The following is an 18339-nucleotide window of genomic DNA, read 5'->3' as shown; positions in this document are numbered from 1 at the left end:
AGGATACAAGTTTATATAAAAATTCATACAGCAGAAATATGAAGTTTATAAATATATATACAAGGTAGTTCTGGAGGGAAAACACTAGCAATTGGGCTAAGAGGGAATGTGAGGAAAGTCTTCATGTAGAATATAATGGATGAACTGCACCTTAAAGAAAAAATGAGATTCTATTAGCAAGAGTAAAGAGAGAGTACATTCTAAGGATGGAGATGGAGTGGGTGGCGGGGTGGTCAGTCAGTGCAAAAGTAAAGAGAGGGCATGTAGAGTGACATTTATAATAAACGGAGAAATCACCAGTTTGGGTAGATTGCTGAATGTGGGAAGAAAAGTAATTTCCAATGAGGCTGAGAAGACAGGTATGCTCCAGGTGGCATAAAATCTAAACAGAGGAATTTAAATTTTATTCTCAATGAGTCACATGGCCAAATCTGTGCTTAAGGATTTGGCAGCAATCTATAGGGAGGAACTCAGATGGAGAGACATGAGGCAGCCTGTTGAGTTATAGGTGAGACACTGAATAAGGATCTGAACTAAGGTGAATAGCTATATGAAATGCAGAGAAAGGGGTAGATTCAGGAAGTGTTATAAAGGTAAAAATGGAAAGATTTATTAACTATCAGAAGCAAAGGGGAATATGAAATAAGAAAAATGTAGAGGGAGTAGCTGGGTAGCTCAGTGGATTGAGAGCTAGACCTAGAGACGGGAGGTCCTGGATTCAAATCTGGCCTCAGACCCTTCCCATCTGTGTGACCCTGGGCAAGTCACTTGACCCCCATTGCCTACCCTTACCACTTTTCTGCTTTGGAGCCAATACACAGTACTGACTCCAAGAAGGAAGGTAAGGGTTGGAAAAAAAAAAGAAAAATGTAGAACTTACAAACCTAAGACACAGGAAAGATGCTGGTAGTACCTTCAACAAAAATAAAAGTTTGGAAAAGGTTTACAGGAAAGATAATGAGTTCAGTTTGGGACATATGTTTAAGATGGCTCTGGAACATCTAATTTGAAATATCCAAAATATCCATTGGTGATATGGGACAGAAGCTGAGGGAACAGATTAGCGTTGGATAAACAGCGCTAGGAGTCATTTGTAAACAGATGGTAAATATCATCTTTAAGCCCCTAGAAACTAATGAGGTTATCAAGAGAAAGAATATGGATGAAAAGAGAAGAGTGTGTCAGATAGAACTTGGGGAACACCCACAGTTATGGGATATGACATAGATGATATATCAATCAGCAAAGGAGATCAAGAATATCAAGGAGATCAGCAATACAATGATTCAAAGCCAATCTCAAAGGGCTTATGATGAAAAATGTTATTCACCTCCAGAAAACTGATGAAGTCTGAATGCAGACTGAAGCAAACTACTTTTCACTTTATTTTTTTCATGCTGTGTTTGTGTTCCATAGCATGATGAATATGGAATTGTTTTATATGATAGCACATGTATAACCAAATGCAAACTGATTACTGTCTCAAGGAGGGAAGAGAATGTGGAATTCAAAATGTTAGAAAATGAATGCCAAAAATTGTTTTTACATGTAAGTAGGAAAAAAAACAAAACATTATTAAAGAAAAAACAAACAAGGTTTAATCAGAGAAGTAGGAGCAAAAGTGAAAAATAGTATCAGGAAAACCCAGAGAGAATAATTGGTAAGAAAGGATGGTCAATAGCATTAAAAGTAGCAGAAAAGTCAAGAAGAGTCAGGACTAAGAAAAGACCATCAGTTTTGGCAATTCAAAGAATACTGGTAACTCTACAGAGATGAATTTCTTTTGAAAGATGAGGTAAAAAGCAAGAATATAAAACGATGAAGACTGAAGGCAAAAGAAGAATAGACAGAAAGTGTAGCCAACTTTTTCAGTTTGGTAGATAAAGACAATAGAGCTTGAAGGATAAGAGTCCAGTGAAAGTTTTCCTTTTTTAAAGATGGACTTGGACATTTTTTAAGACAGTAGTGAAGAACTAAATGGATAGAGGTTGAAGATTTATGGGGGTAATTTAGGTTGTAATCTGCTGGAGAAACTGAGAGAGGAAGGAATCATATGCACATGTTGAGGTGGACTCTGTAATAAGAATGACCCTCTCTTTGTCAAAAAACTAAAGGGAAAGAAAGACAAGTGTGAGATGATATTAAGGTGGTTTAAGATAGAAAAAAAAAAATGAAAACTGTGTTCTCCCCAAAGTAAGAAGAAAGATGAAAGAGGGAGGAGGACCTGCAGTAGGCTAGAAGAGGACAGAGTAATTTTGGAATAGTTTCAGTGCAGAATGCCACTGGGAATCAATTAGGGAAGAATAAAAGAAATACTCTGTGGCCATGATTATTATACTGACCAATCTTGGCCTCAAGAAGAGCTAAGGAAATATGTCTCCCTCCTTTCTGGAGGCAGAGAATTTTGTAGCAAGAAATTACAGCTGTAGAGCTTTGCACATGACTTTAGCTGAGGTCAATTTGTTAATTATATTTGTTTAACTATTTTTTTCTTTTGTTACAAGGAAGGTGCACTGGGAAGAAGAGGTTAAGAATATGTGGAAGCAAGAATGAGGTAAAAACAAAAAAAGGCAGCAATAAAACCTGAAAAAAATTTTTTTTAGGTTTCCAGGTCCTACTCAATAACAGGCTATTAAACTAAACATAACACAATAAAACTGAATACCAAAACGATTTAAGATACTCTTAGTAATGAGATTTTACCAGAATTAATAAAAGAGGCAACTTTACTTTTTATCATTTTCCCTCCTTTTTATTTTTTAAAGTAGACTATCCATAATATTAAACATGAAGAAAAAGAATTTAATCAATTTGCATTGTCAAGAGGGCAGATTTGAACCCAGGACCTCCTCTCTCTAGGCATGGCTCTCAATCCACTGAGCTACCCAGCTGCTCGCTTTTCTTTCTTTTAATTAAGCTACTTCTTTATGCTGTGGCCTATATTAAAAAGTTGGGGGGGTGTTGTATGTGTTTTTTCCCTTTTCTATCTTTTCAAGAGTTCAATAACAGGGTTCCTACCCTATAGCTGGGGGTGGAGGGGAAGGGGGTCCAATGGAACCCATATGTAAAGCAAAATCATACAAAATCATACATCTTATTTTCTAACTTATATCTCAAAAATCTTCCCATTTAACTCTTTAGGGCCCTTAATATAAAAAAAAAAAACAACAAATCAGGCACTTTCTCATCTCTTTAATAGACAAAACATGAATTTCACAATATGAACTTGTGATAGCAACTTTTGCCAAAGAAAGGAAAAAAAAAAACAACAAAAAAATGCACCCAGGACCAGGGGCTTTATTACTCATACATAGCAATTTACATAAATGCCTGGAAAAAAGTTTTGCAAATTGTTGTCAATCAAAACACTTTCCCGCTGACTTACATTAAAATTTCAGAGGTGCTTTATCTTCATGTCACATAGATCTTCAATTGGCAATGACTTCCTAATACTTTTATTCTTAAATTTTTCTGTCCCTCAGTTTTCTTTGAAGCTGTTACTGATCTGTAAACAACACTTAAATGCATTAAAGGGCTGGCTATTTAAAGGAACCTTCTTGAAACTGTAAAACATTACCCTTTGTTATCTATTTTCAAGCAGAATTTCCATTTATTAGGTTTCCTTAAAAAAAAGTTTAAGAATACTATATTCAAGATACTACATACATGCTTACATATAAAAAAAGATGATTCAGTATGACTGAGACCAATAAGAAATATTTTCCAAAGAATATAGGTATATCTTATGCGATATGTTTCAAAATATTGTGAAAATCTTACTTAAAATGCACCACAAAAGCTCATGAAACAACCTTAGATAAAACATCTTGTAAAGTAAAAAATCTTTTAGATTACAAACAATCATTCACTTAATGCATTTTGCAAAATGGAGTTAGTTTGGGCCTTTGTTAGGAAGTATATCTGTCCGAAGCAAAATTTATGAATAAGCTAAAGTTTCTAACATAAGACCTTTACATGGTAATGTAAATTCTAATTTTGTCATGTTAAAAAAATACACAAACAATAAGTTTTGTAGGACTATAGTCTTCAAAATAAAATTAAAGCCTTTTGTATAGATAAGTATTTAATTTTTAATGAATTCTTTATTACTTTCACTTGTAAGCTTATGGTAAACATAGAATTTTTCTTTAGTCAATATAGTCTATATTTAGTCTACATAAAGAATACCAAAAGTTAAGCTACCTTTAAAAGTATAGTATTTTTATTTTTAATACCACTTCCTAAAATAATCAAAGGAAAATTAATTTATTACATTTCATATTAGTACATTCACATAATCAAAAGAAAATTATTCTGAAGATTTACATTTATTGATGTTTCTCACTTTATCCAACATATTTTCCTTATAAGTTGTCAAATATATTTCCTTAAATCAATTTGAAATATGAATTCTCTACTAATAGGAAGCTTATTTGTGAAATCTTTACAAAAATGGAGGATCACTCTAATTTAAATATAAAATTGGATTTCCATATAAAAATAAAAGTTCAATTAATAGTAACCCAACTAAAGACAGAATGATCAAAGAGTCCTAGACTTGGAAGAGTGAGCAGAGATCAAGATTTAAATTCTGCTTCTAATGCTAGCTGTGTGGTTTTAGTCAAACTCTTCAACTGTGAACTGCAGTTTCTGCCATCTGTAAAATAAGAACAAAACCTGCAGTACCCATACCTCATAGAGTGGTGAGTAAAGTAAACTTCAAAGCACTATATAAGTCTTTATTTCCTCTAAAAAATACACTTGGTTTATAGGAATGTGGCAAATGACAAAATAAGCTAACAGCATCAAATTAATCAGGAAAGGTACTTCTTGAGCCTATCCCAAGATTAATGCACACACATTAAAAGCATAATGTCCTAGATTGATGTACATTTAGAGTTGCATATACTTAGAAGTAATAGTCAAAAAGATGAGCATGAGGTACTAGGAAGGTCTTAACACAACAAATAAGGTATTTTATTTGTAATTTTGAGGGTTCCATTGAGGGTTATTTGGGGTTCATTTGAGTTTTAAATATTTAGATATATGACAAACTTCCTATGGACGTTTAGGGGACTTGGAAACTACATTTCCCATGATTCTTCTTGTAATGCAGGTAGACAGGAAGTGTGATTACGTAAAAGAACAGTATAAGATTCCTGAGGTCACTGGAGGCGGTCTCTTTGGTATGAGGGAGCCAGGTGGGCAGAAGGTATGGCAGGGAATTTGAATTAGATCTTAGCAGGCGCCTGGTCATCTTTATTTTACCAACATGGCTTTAATTAAAATATTAATACTTCTTTTAATATCCATCTATATCCATTTTAATTATAATAACAGTTTGGCAAATCACGTTGGAAATGTAATTCTCAATTTTTCAGATAGCCACACAACTCTGAAAGTATTTAAAATCCTCTCCAGAGCTATAGACATGCTTCTGGCTGTTTTGTGCTTTTCTTTTTGGCCACTTTGCTCAGTTCTTTTGAGCAATTTTTCGAAAGGGGAAAGTGGCTTTAAATACTGTGTTTTTTGCAGATAGCAGCAGTTTGGTTTTGCCTGCCGATTATCTCAGAAGCTGCTTCAGCCAGTTTGAGCCTCTCCCACTGGACCCTCCCTGGGTTCTTAGTTTTTTCCTGCCATTCAGTGCCAATCCCAGCTCCTCCTAACTGTTCCTGCTGACACTGACCCCATACTGCCCAAATGCCGGTTTCCTGACTTGCTGCTGCTGCTTCTGCCCACCCCCTGTCCAGCTCCCTGCCCTCCCCCATTGTCTCTGCCGCTTGATGCCGATCCCAGAGACTGCTTCTGCCACGGCCTGAGATTTGGGAAGTAACCCCCCCCCTCCCCTTCTCTCTCATTGCCCACATCCTCATAGACATTAATGACTTTTAACCTGAAAGGGGCTTCTTACTCTATTACTGCCCTCCACCTGGTTCTTCTAAAAACCTGACCTAGTTGGCTTCCACATGGGCCCTAGCATTTATTCTTCAAACAGGAAGTAAAATGGCAAGAATGGGGCGCATGACCTATTTCAAACTATTTCTTGCGATTATCTTGCCTGAAACTCAGGGGAGAAATTCACCCTGTACACAGGCTAGGCTCGCCCAAGACTGAACTATATGCCCCTTAAGGAGTCATCCACACTGTGCTCAGAGCAGAGCTCACTTAGAAGGACCTTGAATTGGCCCAGAGGTGGATTTTAAAACCTCAGAACTGAATGTGCTTTGTTTCTTTAAAAAAAAAAAAAAAAAAAAGTCTAAATATCTTATTGTATTTTGCTGATTAGTTTTGTGAATTAATTTTGTCGTTTTATTGATTTTTCTGTTGCACTGAATCATTTTAAGCTAATGAAGTTTTGGCTGCTAGATTAATTCTGTTTATGATTTTATTGTAACTCCCAAATAGTGAACAAATCTATTAGAACTGGTAAAAAGGATTTTTGACTACATAGCTTGTAATCTGTTCCTCATATTGTATTTCCTGATTTAAGGTTTCATTGTTTAAGTTTACCTGTATTAATCCAATTCTGTTATCTGTACCATTTATGAACATCTTAAACATTTTTAAGTTGTAAAAGCCCATAAGCCTTATGTATACTGAATTTTTCATCTCAACTATAGAATCACATGTCTTAAGTTTTTATTCTATCTTGATAATTGTGTACAACCTTGGAGATTTTGATGCCTTGAGAATTTAAATTATAATTTTATGAGAGGTCTTTAGAATTGACTTTAGATGCCTAGTACCCTTCTGTAAATGATAAGGTTTTATATATTTATTATTTTAAAGAATTGTTGTCTTAAAGGATAAAGTTTTATATATTTTATTATAAAGAATTGTTGTCTTAAAGGGGTAGAGGAAACATGAAAAGTTTCCTACCCATTTTTTTATTACACAGGAAGCCAGGAGAGCTCCTGTATGTTTGATATTTAGTCTCGAAGTTTTAGCTTGCCATCAGAAGGATCTAGAATTCCTGAGGATAATTTAGACCCAGGAGGGTTTTTTTTTTAAAAATCAGATTTTTTTTAGGTTCTGCCCCACAATAGCTATGGAGGCAGTAATAGTTTGTTGAGAAAATATATTAGCCAAGGTTGAATGATTTGCTATACCTGTTGAATTTGTAACAAGTATACAATTTTTTTAAAACATCATAGCAAGTGATTATAATAATGGGCTTGTTTGCTATTGTCTTTAAATGTGTTATTGGAAATCATGGTACTTTATTTGAATGTGCATTATGAATCTGCTATTTTATAAAAACCATTTTACACTCACAATTCATGCAAAAGCTTAACAGGAAATGGATCTCATTTTGGGGTGAAAAAAACCTTTCACTAGTTCTAATCTATATATTTTTTGATTTTTAAAAAAATATATTTCTTCCTTGCATGTGCAATGCAATATGTGTTCTTTTCTCTCATTTTTATGCTTGAGAGCATAGTATCCCCCCGCCCCGATTTTGAATTTTCTTATTGCTTTTCCTTTTAATTTTTTTAATAGAGCAATTGATTTTTTCCTTTTTTTCTCATTTTTGTACTTAAAGTACATATAATCAATGTTAATCCTTTTTTGATTTTACAGTGATAAGTTTAATGTAAATATATATTTACTGCATACCCACCAAAAACCCTTAGACTATGGTAACCTGCCAATTATTGATAAATATTATGGGACTGTGATTAATGTCTCTCTGTCTGATTCCAGGAGAAGTACTAAAAAGAGCCACAAGGTCATGGAGACTGACTGAGAAATCTGCGAAGTGCCAAGGAGCAAAAGGTCATGCAGACCATGGATTGAGGAAGTTCTATGCCAATACTGAAGGGCTTGAAACTAGTGTTTGTGTTTTGGGTTTGCAGCTTTCTAACATTTTAGAGGGCAGACTTACCCTTAACTTAAATTCCTAGTAAAGCACCTAAGATTGGCTTCCAGGGAAAGACATTTCCGTTGCACACATATTTGGTCCTGTTATTTCTCTTATATATAGAATGGCAACTTTCTGTAGTCCTGGCTCCTGAATGGGTAATTGCAAACTGCTTAAATCACTTTAATTGGGCCTTGATTCAAGGACCTGTTATAAGTTTATTTTGCCTTACATTTTTGCACATAAGATTTTGACATTTTACATTTCATTCACAAATTAATTTTTTCTCTTTTATTTGGATTTTATTCTTTTTTATTTCTTTTGCCAATTGATTTCATACAACCCCGTGACTCAGCCATGTATCCTTAGCTGACCTGGGGTACCCTCTTCAGGGGAGAATGTGTTATTTGGAATTTTCCTCAGGGGGGGTTAAGTTTTATAATCATAATGTCTGTATTATAATCTATAATGTAAAATTTTAACTCTTTTAGGAGTAATTTCAGGGGGTAATGTATAATTCTCAGAAGGAAATGTATGTTTTATAATCTATAATGTAAAGTTTAAATTCTTTTGAGAATAATTTCAAGATAAGAAATTTGCCATCTCCCTAGAATCCAGACAACGAACCTGTTTGGAGAAGGCACCATTGAAGATGCTGGATCACGAAGATGCAAATTGAACTTTGGGGTGCAATTGATTGAACTATGGGGAGTTGAATGTATTTGTTTTTGAATGTACACTCTTATGCCAATAGGGGACTGCCCCAAATTGGCTTTTTGACAATGGGGCTAGTTTTTATCCTCTTTTCTTTTATCCCCGAATTCCTGTAATTTAGAAGTTGACTATGTTTACAAGATCCATCGAGAAAGACCAGTCTTTTTTTCGCTGGATCTCAGGGGGAAATGTGTCATTTGGAATTTGGGGGGTTCCATTGAGGGTTATTTGGGGTTCATTTGAGTTTTAAATATTTAGATATGACAAACTTCCTATGGTCGTTTAGGGGACTTGGAAACTACACTTCCCATGATTCTTCTTGTAATGCAGGTAGACAGGAAGTGTGATTACGTAAAAGAACAGTATAAGACTCCTGAGGTCACTGGAGGCGGTCTCTTTGGTATGAGGGAGCCAGGTGGGCAGAAGGTATGGCAGGGAATTTGAATTAGATCTTAGCAGGTGCCTGGTCATCTTTATTTTACCAACATGGCTTTAATTAAAATACTAATACTTCTTTTAATATCCATCTATATCAATTTTAATCATAACAAAAGGATTCAAGTGTTTTAATAGAATTTTTTAAAGATTTCCAATTTTTGTTTCAAAAATAGAAACAAAAGATTTTTTCCTGGTTAAGTCTCAGTTAAACCAGAAAATTAACAAGAAGACTCTACTCTCTAGAATTCTGAATAAGCAACTAAATTCAATACAACTAAATTCATTTACAAATCAAATTTCTAACATATCATCACAAAAGAACCAAAAAAGCACTAAATTAATGTGAATTACTACTGAATAAATATTTATTACATTTAACATGCACTTACTGAGCAAAACTGGCATTATTTTCAAAAACAATTCCCTTGGAGCAGGGGTCGGCAACGTATGGCTCTTTCTGCAGGAGCCATAAAGTCAATTTTTTTTCAGGCGCTGTTACAGGAGTACGCACTGTTACAGGAGCACGCACTATGAGCACTGCACGGCTCTCACGAAATTACATTTTAAAAAATGTGGAGTTTATGGTTCTCATGGCCAAAAAGATTGCCAACCCCTGCCTTGGAGCATTCAAAGGCTTAAAAAGACCTCAGAGTTTTCAAACTAGTGGGCCAAGAAAGTTATACACAAACACATGAAGTAGAAACAATGCAGCACAGCAAAAATGGTGCTGATACATGAAACTGGCTCCCAAACCTGGCCCTGCCCTAACTTTAATTTCGGCTAACTAATTTAACTATGGGCCTCATCAACTGAAGAATGACTAATAAATTGTGCTATATAATAAATGTAATGGAATGTTACTGTATCATAAGACACTAAGCTACAGGGAATTCAGAAGCATAGGCAAATTCTTATGAATTAATACTCAAAAAAAAAGAAACCAAAATGTATAATGACTAGAATATGAACCAAAAAAAAAAAAAAAAGAATCTGAATTTGTGTCATCTGGGCCTCAGAAGAGAAAATGCACCTCTTTCTTGGAAGTCCTAGGGGAAGGGAACCTTGTATCCTTGTCAAATGCAGTCAGTGTGTTAGTTGTTTTTGCTAACAATCTAGGTTTATTTTGTTTTAATATTTGTTATGAGAAAAGCCATGTTATAAGAGGAGTTAAATACTGAGAAATTATTATGCATTAAAAAAATAGATATCAGCAAAACTTAATAAATAAAATGAAGGGGCTATACTAAATGGCCTCTAAAGTTCCTTCCAGATAAATCTATTATCTTGGAAAATGCTTTATTAATTTGAAGAGAAATCACTTGTGGTTTATAAGGGTAGGGAAATATTTTCTCAAGTTTTCATAGAAAAGATAAAACTTATAGTAGGAACAAGAGACTTAAAGCCAGAAGAGACCTTAAAATAATCTATTCTCCTACGTTTTCCAGAGGAGTAAACTGATTTGAGCAGAACACTTACTTCTCAACAGTTAAACAGGAGATGCAGATGGGACAACATTAGAAAAACAGTCTTTGGCATATTATCATTTCAGTATAAACAAAGGATCAGGGGTGAAAAAACTAGGGAAATGAATGGAAAGTAGAGTTTAGTTCAGCTTGACCCATAATAAGATACATAAAAGGAAAGAGTGTGAGAAATATGGGGAGAAAAAGAACTTGGAAAAAGAAACATAATAAATATATATGTAAATTAGAGCAGCAAGAGGTAGAAAGAGAAACACCATTTAAAATCACCCTAGACAATATAAAATACTTGGGAATCTATCTACCAAAACAAACACAGCTACTATACGAAAACAACTACAAAACACTTTCCAGACAAATAAAACTGGATCTCAACAATTGGAAAGCCATTAATTGTTCATGGGTAGGACGGGCTAACATAATAAAAATGAACATTCTACTCAAATTAATTTACCTATTTAGTGCCATACCTATCAAATTAACAAAAAACTTCTTTACTGAATTAGGAAAAACTATAACAAATTTCATTTGGAATAACAAAAGATCAAGAATATCAAGGGAAATAATGAAAAAAAATGTGAAGGAAGGGGGCCTAGCAGTACCAGATATTAAAACTATACTATAAAGCAGCAGTTACCAAAACAATATGGTACTGGCTAAGAGATAGAAGGGAGGATCAGTGGAATAGACTTAGGGTTAATGATGTCAGCAAGACAGTGTATGATAAACCCAAAGAGCCCAACTTTTGGGACATGAATCTACTATTTGATGAAAACTGCTGGGAAATTTGGAAAACAATATGGGAGAGATTAGGTTTAGATCAACATCTCACACTCTACACCAAGATAAATTCAGAGTGGGTGAATGATCTGAATATAAAGAGGGAAACTATAAATGAGTTAAGTGAACACAAAATAGTATACCTATCAGATCTCTGGGAAAGGAAAGATTTTAAAACCAAGCAAGAGTTAGAGAAAATTACAAAATGTGAAATTAAATGGTTTTGATTATATTAAACTAAAAAGCTTTTGTACAAACAAAAACAATGTAGTCAAAATCAGAAGGGAAACAACAAATTGGGAAAAAATCTTTATAATAAAAAACTCTGACAGGGGTCTAATTACTCAAATATACAAGGAGTTAAATCAATTGTATAAAAAATCAAGCCATTCTCCAATTGAAAAATGGGCAAGAGACATGAACAGGAAATTCTCAGGTAAAGAAATCAAAAGTATCAATAAGCACATGAGAAAGTGTTCTAAATCTCTAATAATTAGAGAAATGCAAACCAAAACAACTCTGAGGTACCACCTCACACCTAGCAGATTGGCTAAAATGAAAGAAGGGGAGAGTAATGAATGCTGGAGGGGATGTGGCAAAATTGGGACATTAATGCATTGCTGATGGAGTTGTGAACTGATCCAACCATTCTGGCTGGCAATTTGGAACTATGCTCAAAGGGCTATAAAAGAATGCCTGCTCTTTGATCCAGCCATACCATTGTTGGGTTTGTACCCCAAAGAGATCATAGATAAACAGACTTGTACGAAAATATTTATAGCTGCACTTTTTGTAGTGGCAAAAAACTGGAAAATGAGGGGATGCCCTTCAAGTGGGGAATGGCTGAACAAATTGTGGTATATGCTGGTGATGGAATACTATTGCGCTAAAAGGAATAATAAACTAGAGGAGTTCCAGGTGAACTGGAAAGACCTCCAGGAACAGATGCAGAGCGAAAGGAGCAGATCCAGGAGAACATTGTACACAGAAACTGATATACTGTGGTAAAATCGAATGTAATGGACTTCTGTACCAGCAGCAATGCAATGACCCAGGACAATTCTGAGGGATTTATGGTAAAGATGCTACCCACATTCAGAGAAAGGACTGCAGGAGAGGAAACATATAAGAAAAACAACTGCTTGAACGCATGGGCTGGGGTGGACAGGATTGGGGATGTGGACTAGAAACAACCACACCAATGCAACTAACAACAATATGGAAATGGGCCCTGAACAAGGACACATGTTACAACCAGTGGAAATGTGCATCAGCCATGGGTGGGGGGAGAGCGGGAGGTGAAGGGGAAAGTAGGGGTATGAAGCATGTAATCAGGTTAAAAATGAATATTAATAAATGTATAAAAATAAAAAATAAATAAATAAATGAATAAATGAATAAATATGTAAGGCTAACAGCTAAGACTAAAAGACATGAATAAACAGTTTTCAAAAGAAGAATTGCAAAGTATTCACAACCAGGTGGAATAATGCTCCAAATCACTAATATCAAAAGAAATGCAAATCAAAATGTCAAACTCCACAAACTGGCAAAGAGGGCAAAAATGGTATTAGTCAGTTTTGAAGGGGGTGTAGAAAAAAAGGCACATTGATACACTACTGGTAGTTTTATGAAATGGTACAATAATTTTGGAAAGAAATTTGGAATTATGCAAATAAGGTGATCAAAAAGTGACCCTTTGACTCTCTTGTTGTGCTTTTATGGGAAATCATGGATAAGAAAAGTGCCCATACACACATCAAAATATTTACAACTGCAGTTTTTGTGATAGCAAAGATTTGGAAATGAAGTAGATGTTTAGCAATTGGGGAATGGCTAAACAAAATATGGAAATGAAACATAATAGAATATTACTACATTGTTAGAAATGAGGTATGTGATGAATACAGAGAAACATGAAAAGATCTACATGAACTGATACAGAATGAAGTAGTAAAAAAAACCAATGTTCACAATAATTACAATGTAAATGGAAACACACAAAATCAAAAGCTAATGTAACAAAATTATAAAGATTGAGCTCAAATTACACTCTCAACCTTCCCCTTTGGGGACTTTTTTCAATATACTGATCTGTTATGCTAATTTTTTCCTTCTTTTTTTTGTCTTTAAAAAACATTTTCTTGTATGGGATAACTCTCTAGGAGGGGGAAAGAAAAGAGATACTAAACAATAACTATAATATAAAAAACAGAAGATATCAATAAGACTATTTAAAAAAAAAAGTAAAACTATACCAAGTGGTTCTAAGTAGATTGCTAAAGGTCCTGAATGTCAGGCTAGAGACTAAACTTTATTATAGGCAACATAACTAAGCTGAAGATTTCTAAGAAAAAAATGACCAATTGGGAAGCTACTACAATAAGCCAATTGTAATGAGATAAGGGGCAACTCAGTAGCTCAGTGGATTGAGAGCCAGGCCTAGAGACAAGAGGTCCTGATTTCAAATCTGATCTTAGATACTTCCTAATTATGTGACTCTGGGCAAGTCATTTAATCCCCATTGCCTAGCCCATATGTCTCTTCTTCCTTGGAACCAATACATAGTATTGATTCTAAGGTGGAAAGTAAGGGTTTAAAAAAAAAGTAATGAGATAGTAAATTAGAATAGTAATAACAGAAATGAAAAGGGGGGGAGGAGAGGATAATGATGTAAAAGTTAGAATCAACAAGACATGTCAAACTGGGTGTGGGGAACAAAAAAGGAATGATAGATCTCCAGCATTTGTGTTTAGGAAAATAATGGCACTATTAATAGCAGTAATAGAGAAGTCAAAAAGAGCAGGATTTCAAATAGCAACAGTCTAAGGTTTGGACAACTTGAGTATGAGATGCTCAGCAGGACAACCAATTCAATTCTATAAGCTTTTATTATAATCTGCCAAACACTATAAACCTAAACAGTCTCTTTCCCTCAAATAAGTTTTTAATCCACCCAGAAATACTTACACCAAGTAAAATATAAGATAATTTAAAGGAAAAAAAGCATTAATAATTTTGATTGGAAAGGTGGAAGTAGGAATAGAAATGAATAAGTAAAGGTTCTGAGTAGGATAAGGCATCTGCATTACGCCTTGGAAAAAACTAGGAATTCTAAGAGACAGAGATGAAAAGCAAATGCATTCCAGGCAAGGGCAACAACAACTCATGCAAAGGCACAGTCAGGGGAAGAATGCCAAATTAGGGGGCCAGTTAAGTGTACCAATTTGACTGAAACACAGAATGCTATGAAGGGGAAATAACATGAAATAAGTCTGGAAATGTCGTGAGGAGATAGGGTATGTCTGATATTAAACAGTAAGCTATGGGTCCTGTATCTTATCTATAATATAGCCAAAACGCTCAGACCTATGTTTTAGGAATGTCATTTGACACCTTTGTGACAAATGGATTGGAAGAGAAAAAAAAGACCACAACAGTCATCTTAAAATCTTTTTTGTACAAAGGACTCCATTAACAATCTGGTGAAGCCTACAAGATCACTTTTCAAAATAATGCTTTTTAAAAGTGAGTACTTTTTTAAAAGTAGGATTTACAAAGGAAAGCAGCTATATTAAAATAGTTAACATAAAACATAAATAAGAATAAGGACTACTGGGTTTTTAGAAGCAAGGAGACTAATTATACTATTGCAGTAGTCCACATAAGAAATGATCAATGTATAAATTAGCTAGCATGAACTAGCCACCTCAGTGGAGAAAAGGGATTAGTAGAGTAGAGATATTGTAGAGATATTGTGGAGGTAGAATAGATAAGACGCAGCTACTGGAAATAAAGGGAATAGGAAGAGAAAGAAGAGAAAGAAGGTCAAGGAGAGCTCCAATGCTGCAAGCCTAAGTGACTAAAAAAGAGAATGGTGCTCTCAACAGAAATAGGTGTTAGGAGGTAGAATAGGAAAGGAGTTATATTTTTTGATACTTTCAGTTTAATATGCCCATGGGAAGTAGAAATGTCCAGCAAACAAATGGAAATGTGGGACACCACATGTTGAGTAGATTATGGCAGGATATAAAAATTGAGGAATTATGTATGGAGATAAGTAAACTACAAAAGCAGAAATCACCAAGATTATATTAAAGAAAATCCAGAGAGGAACCCTGAGAAACATCCAGAGTAGAAGAGTAGGAAACTATATAATGATCCAGTTTAAAAACAAAAAAATCACTGAGTAAAAATCACAAAAGTAGGAAAATAAGGACACTGAAATGTCACAGGAGAGACTTTGTCAAAGAGGAGACTATCTAGAACAGTGGTGGCTAACCTATGGCACAGGTGCCAAAGATGGCATGCAGAGCTCACTCTGTGGGCAGGCGCACTGCCCTCCCCAACCCCAGCCCCAGAGTTTGTTACTGGAAAGGCAGAGGGACTTGGGCAACACTGTTCCACTCATGCCTGATGACATTTTTTCACATCACCTGCCCTTCTGCCCAGCAGCCTAATGGGATTGCTTCTTCCTTCCCCTGTCTGGGGTAAAGAGAAGGACTGGAATGGGGTGGATGGGAAGAGGGGCCTGGCACTGTCTCTAAAAGGTCTGCCATCACTGACCTAGGAGAAGGAGAAAGAGGAAATGGCCTTAAATGCTGCTTAGAGATCAGGAGGAAAAGGACTAAGAAAATGTCACTGGATTTAGCACTTGAGCTTATTTATAACTTTAGAATGAGCCATTTCATTAAGTGATGAGATGAAAAGCCTGACTAAAAAGAATGGAAAAGAAGAGGCTTGCAAGTATACTAAACTCTTTGTAGAAAATGGACTTAAAAAAGGAGAAGAGACCAGGGATTTTCACTTGAAGGTAAGATAGGATCAAATGAAGGTTGAGGGGAACCCACAGACAGCAAGGGAAGATTCAGGAGATAAGACAAGACTGTAGATGAGAAGAAATATACCTAACAATCAACAGAATATATATGGGTCTACTCAAGGTCTGTCTTATCTTTATATCAATTTAGTGCCTTGCAGTTAAATAACTGCTGAATATAGAGTTCAAAAGGGAAAGAAGAGCTAGATATAGTACAGGGATTTATCTATATATAGAAGTATTGGTTAAACCCAAGAAATTGATGATTAAGGGAAAGTGAACACCTAGAGAAAAGGAATAAGGACAGATTCTTGTGGGGAAAGCCTCTAGGCAACAAAAAGAGGAAGAGTCATAGAAAAAGACAAGAGTAGAAAGAGTCAAAGAAGTAAGAGATAAGCTAGTGAACTGGACAAGTTCATGCAACCTAGCAGGAGGTGAAAGAAGTGTTCAACAGTATCACAGGCTGTATAGGAGTCAAGTAGAATTAAAGAAAAGCTACTGGTGACCTTTGGGAGAGTCGTTTCTTTACAAAAAGAGGCCAGATTGCAAAGAAATGAAGAGTAGGCAGGTAAAAAAGCATAAGTAGTGAAAGGATGGAAATTGATAGCAGACAGAAACTAACAAAGGCAACAGGATGAAGGCAAAAGATTTTTTGGCTATTTTGTTTTTTCAAGTAGGGGAGGCATTATGGGCAACATGAGAAGGGAAGCAATGAATGAAAAAATTGATACATATTGAAGAATAGGAATAATGCCTTTTATTATTCTCACCTATTAAAATAGGTGCTTTCCAGAATAATTACATTACCGAATTTAAGCCCAAGAGAGTCTAGGATAAGATTTTTCCCTTTTATCATCCACTTAACAAGTATATAACAAAGTCTTTGGTTCTAACTGTAGTACAAAAAAGCAAGCCATTCCCCAACTGACAAATGGGCAACAGAAATGAATAGATAATTTTCAGATAAAGAAATCAAAACTATCAACAAACACATGAAACAGTGTTCTAAATCTCTTATAATTAGAGAAATGAAAATCAAAACAACTCTGAGGTACCACCTCACACCTAGCAGATTGGCTAACATGACAGCAAAGGAAAATAAATGTTAGAGGGGATGTGGCAAAATTAGGACATTAATCCAATGCTGGTGGAGTTGTGAATTGATCCAACCATTCTGAATGGTAATTTGGAACTATGCTCAAAGGGTTTTAAAAGACTGTCTGCCCTTTGACCTAGTCATACCACTACTGGGTTCACACCCCAAAGAGATAATTAAGGAAAAAGACTTGTACAAGAATATTTATAGCCGTGCTCTTTGTAGTGACAAAAAAACTGGAAAATGAGGGGATGCCCTTCAATTGGGGAATGGCTGAAAAAACTGTGGTACGGTTGGTAATGGAATACTATTGCACTAAAACAAATAATGAACTGGATGAATTCCTTGTGAACTGGAATGACCTCTAGGAATTGATGCAGAGTGAAAGGAACAGAACCAGGGGAACCTTATACACAAAGACAGATACACTGTGGTACAATCGAATGTAATGGACTTCTCTACTAGCAGCAATGCAATGATCCAGGACAATTCTGAGGGACTTATGAGAAAGAATGCTACCCACATTCAGTGAAAGAATGGTGGGAGCAGAAACACAGAAGAAAAACAACTGCTTCATCACATTGGTTGTTGGGGACATGATTGGGGATGTAGATTCTAAACGATCACCCTATTGCAAATATTAATAATATGGAAATAGGTCTTGATCAATGACACATGTAAAACCCAGTGGAATTGCGTGTCAGCTATGGGAGGGGGTGGAAGGAGGGGAGGGAAAGAACACGCATCATGTAATCATGGAAAAATATTCTTAATTAATTAATTAAAGTGTTTCAAGAAAAAAAATAAATTCTAGATGCAAAAGTTTCTAGATTTCAATCAACAGGCATTTTACAGGACGCTGAATAGTTATGCCAATGTTAACATGGTAAGTTCCCTTACTGTGTGTGAATGTTATGATAAAGGACTCTGCCTAATAAATGATTTACCTGTTTTGTGGAATGTGGTATTTGGTAAATCAAATCATAATATAATTACATCAATCTACAAGTAGTCCTGCAAATTTCACATGTATTTTCTCTGATCCCTTCCTATGTAGCAGTTATTTCACTTTTTAAATGATTTTTTAAAAAATTCTCACCACAAAAAAATAAGTATCTTCCCATCTATATGTGTGCATAGAACAGAAAGA

The 18339-nt window shown here is 35.1% G+C and overlaps 1 protein-coding gene across 1 annotated transcript in view; it reads right to left on the bottom strand.

Moving 5' to 3' along the window:
- Positions 1 to 18339, bottom strand: part of RANBP9 (RAN binding protein 9) — a gene marked incomplete at its 5' end in the record, with an annotated part of 94462 nt that overhangs the window by 54092 nt on the left and 22031 nt on the right. The gene's annotated exons all lie outside the window — the stretch shown is intronic.

The sequence above is a fragment of the Gracilinanus agilis genome, chromosome 1, assembly GCF_016433145.1.
Source record: "Gracilinanus agilis isolate LMUSP501 chromosome 1, AgileGrace, whole genome shotgun sequence".
NCBI lineage: Eukaryota > Metazoa > Chordata > Mammalia > Didelphimorphia > Didelphidae > Gracilinanus > Gracilinanus agilis.
The sequence above is the reverse complement of the archived record's forward strand: the minus strand, read 5'-3'. Positions and strand labels throughout refer to the sequence as shown.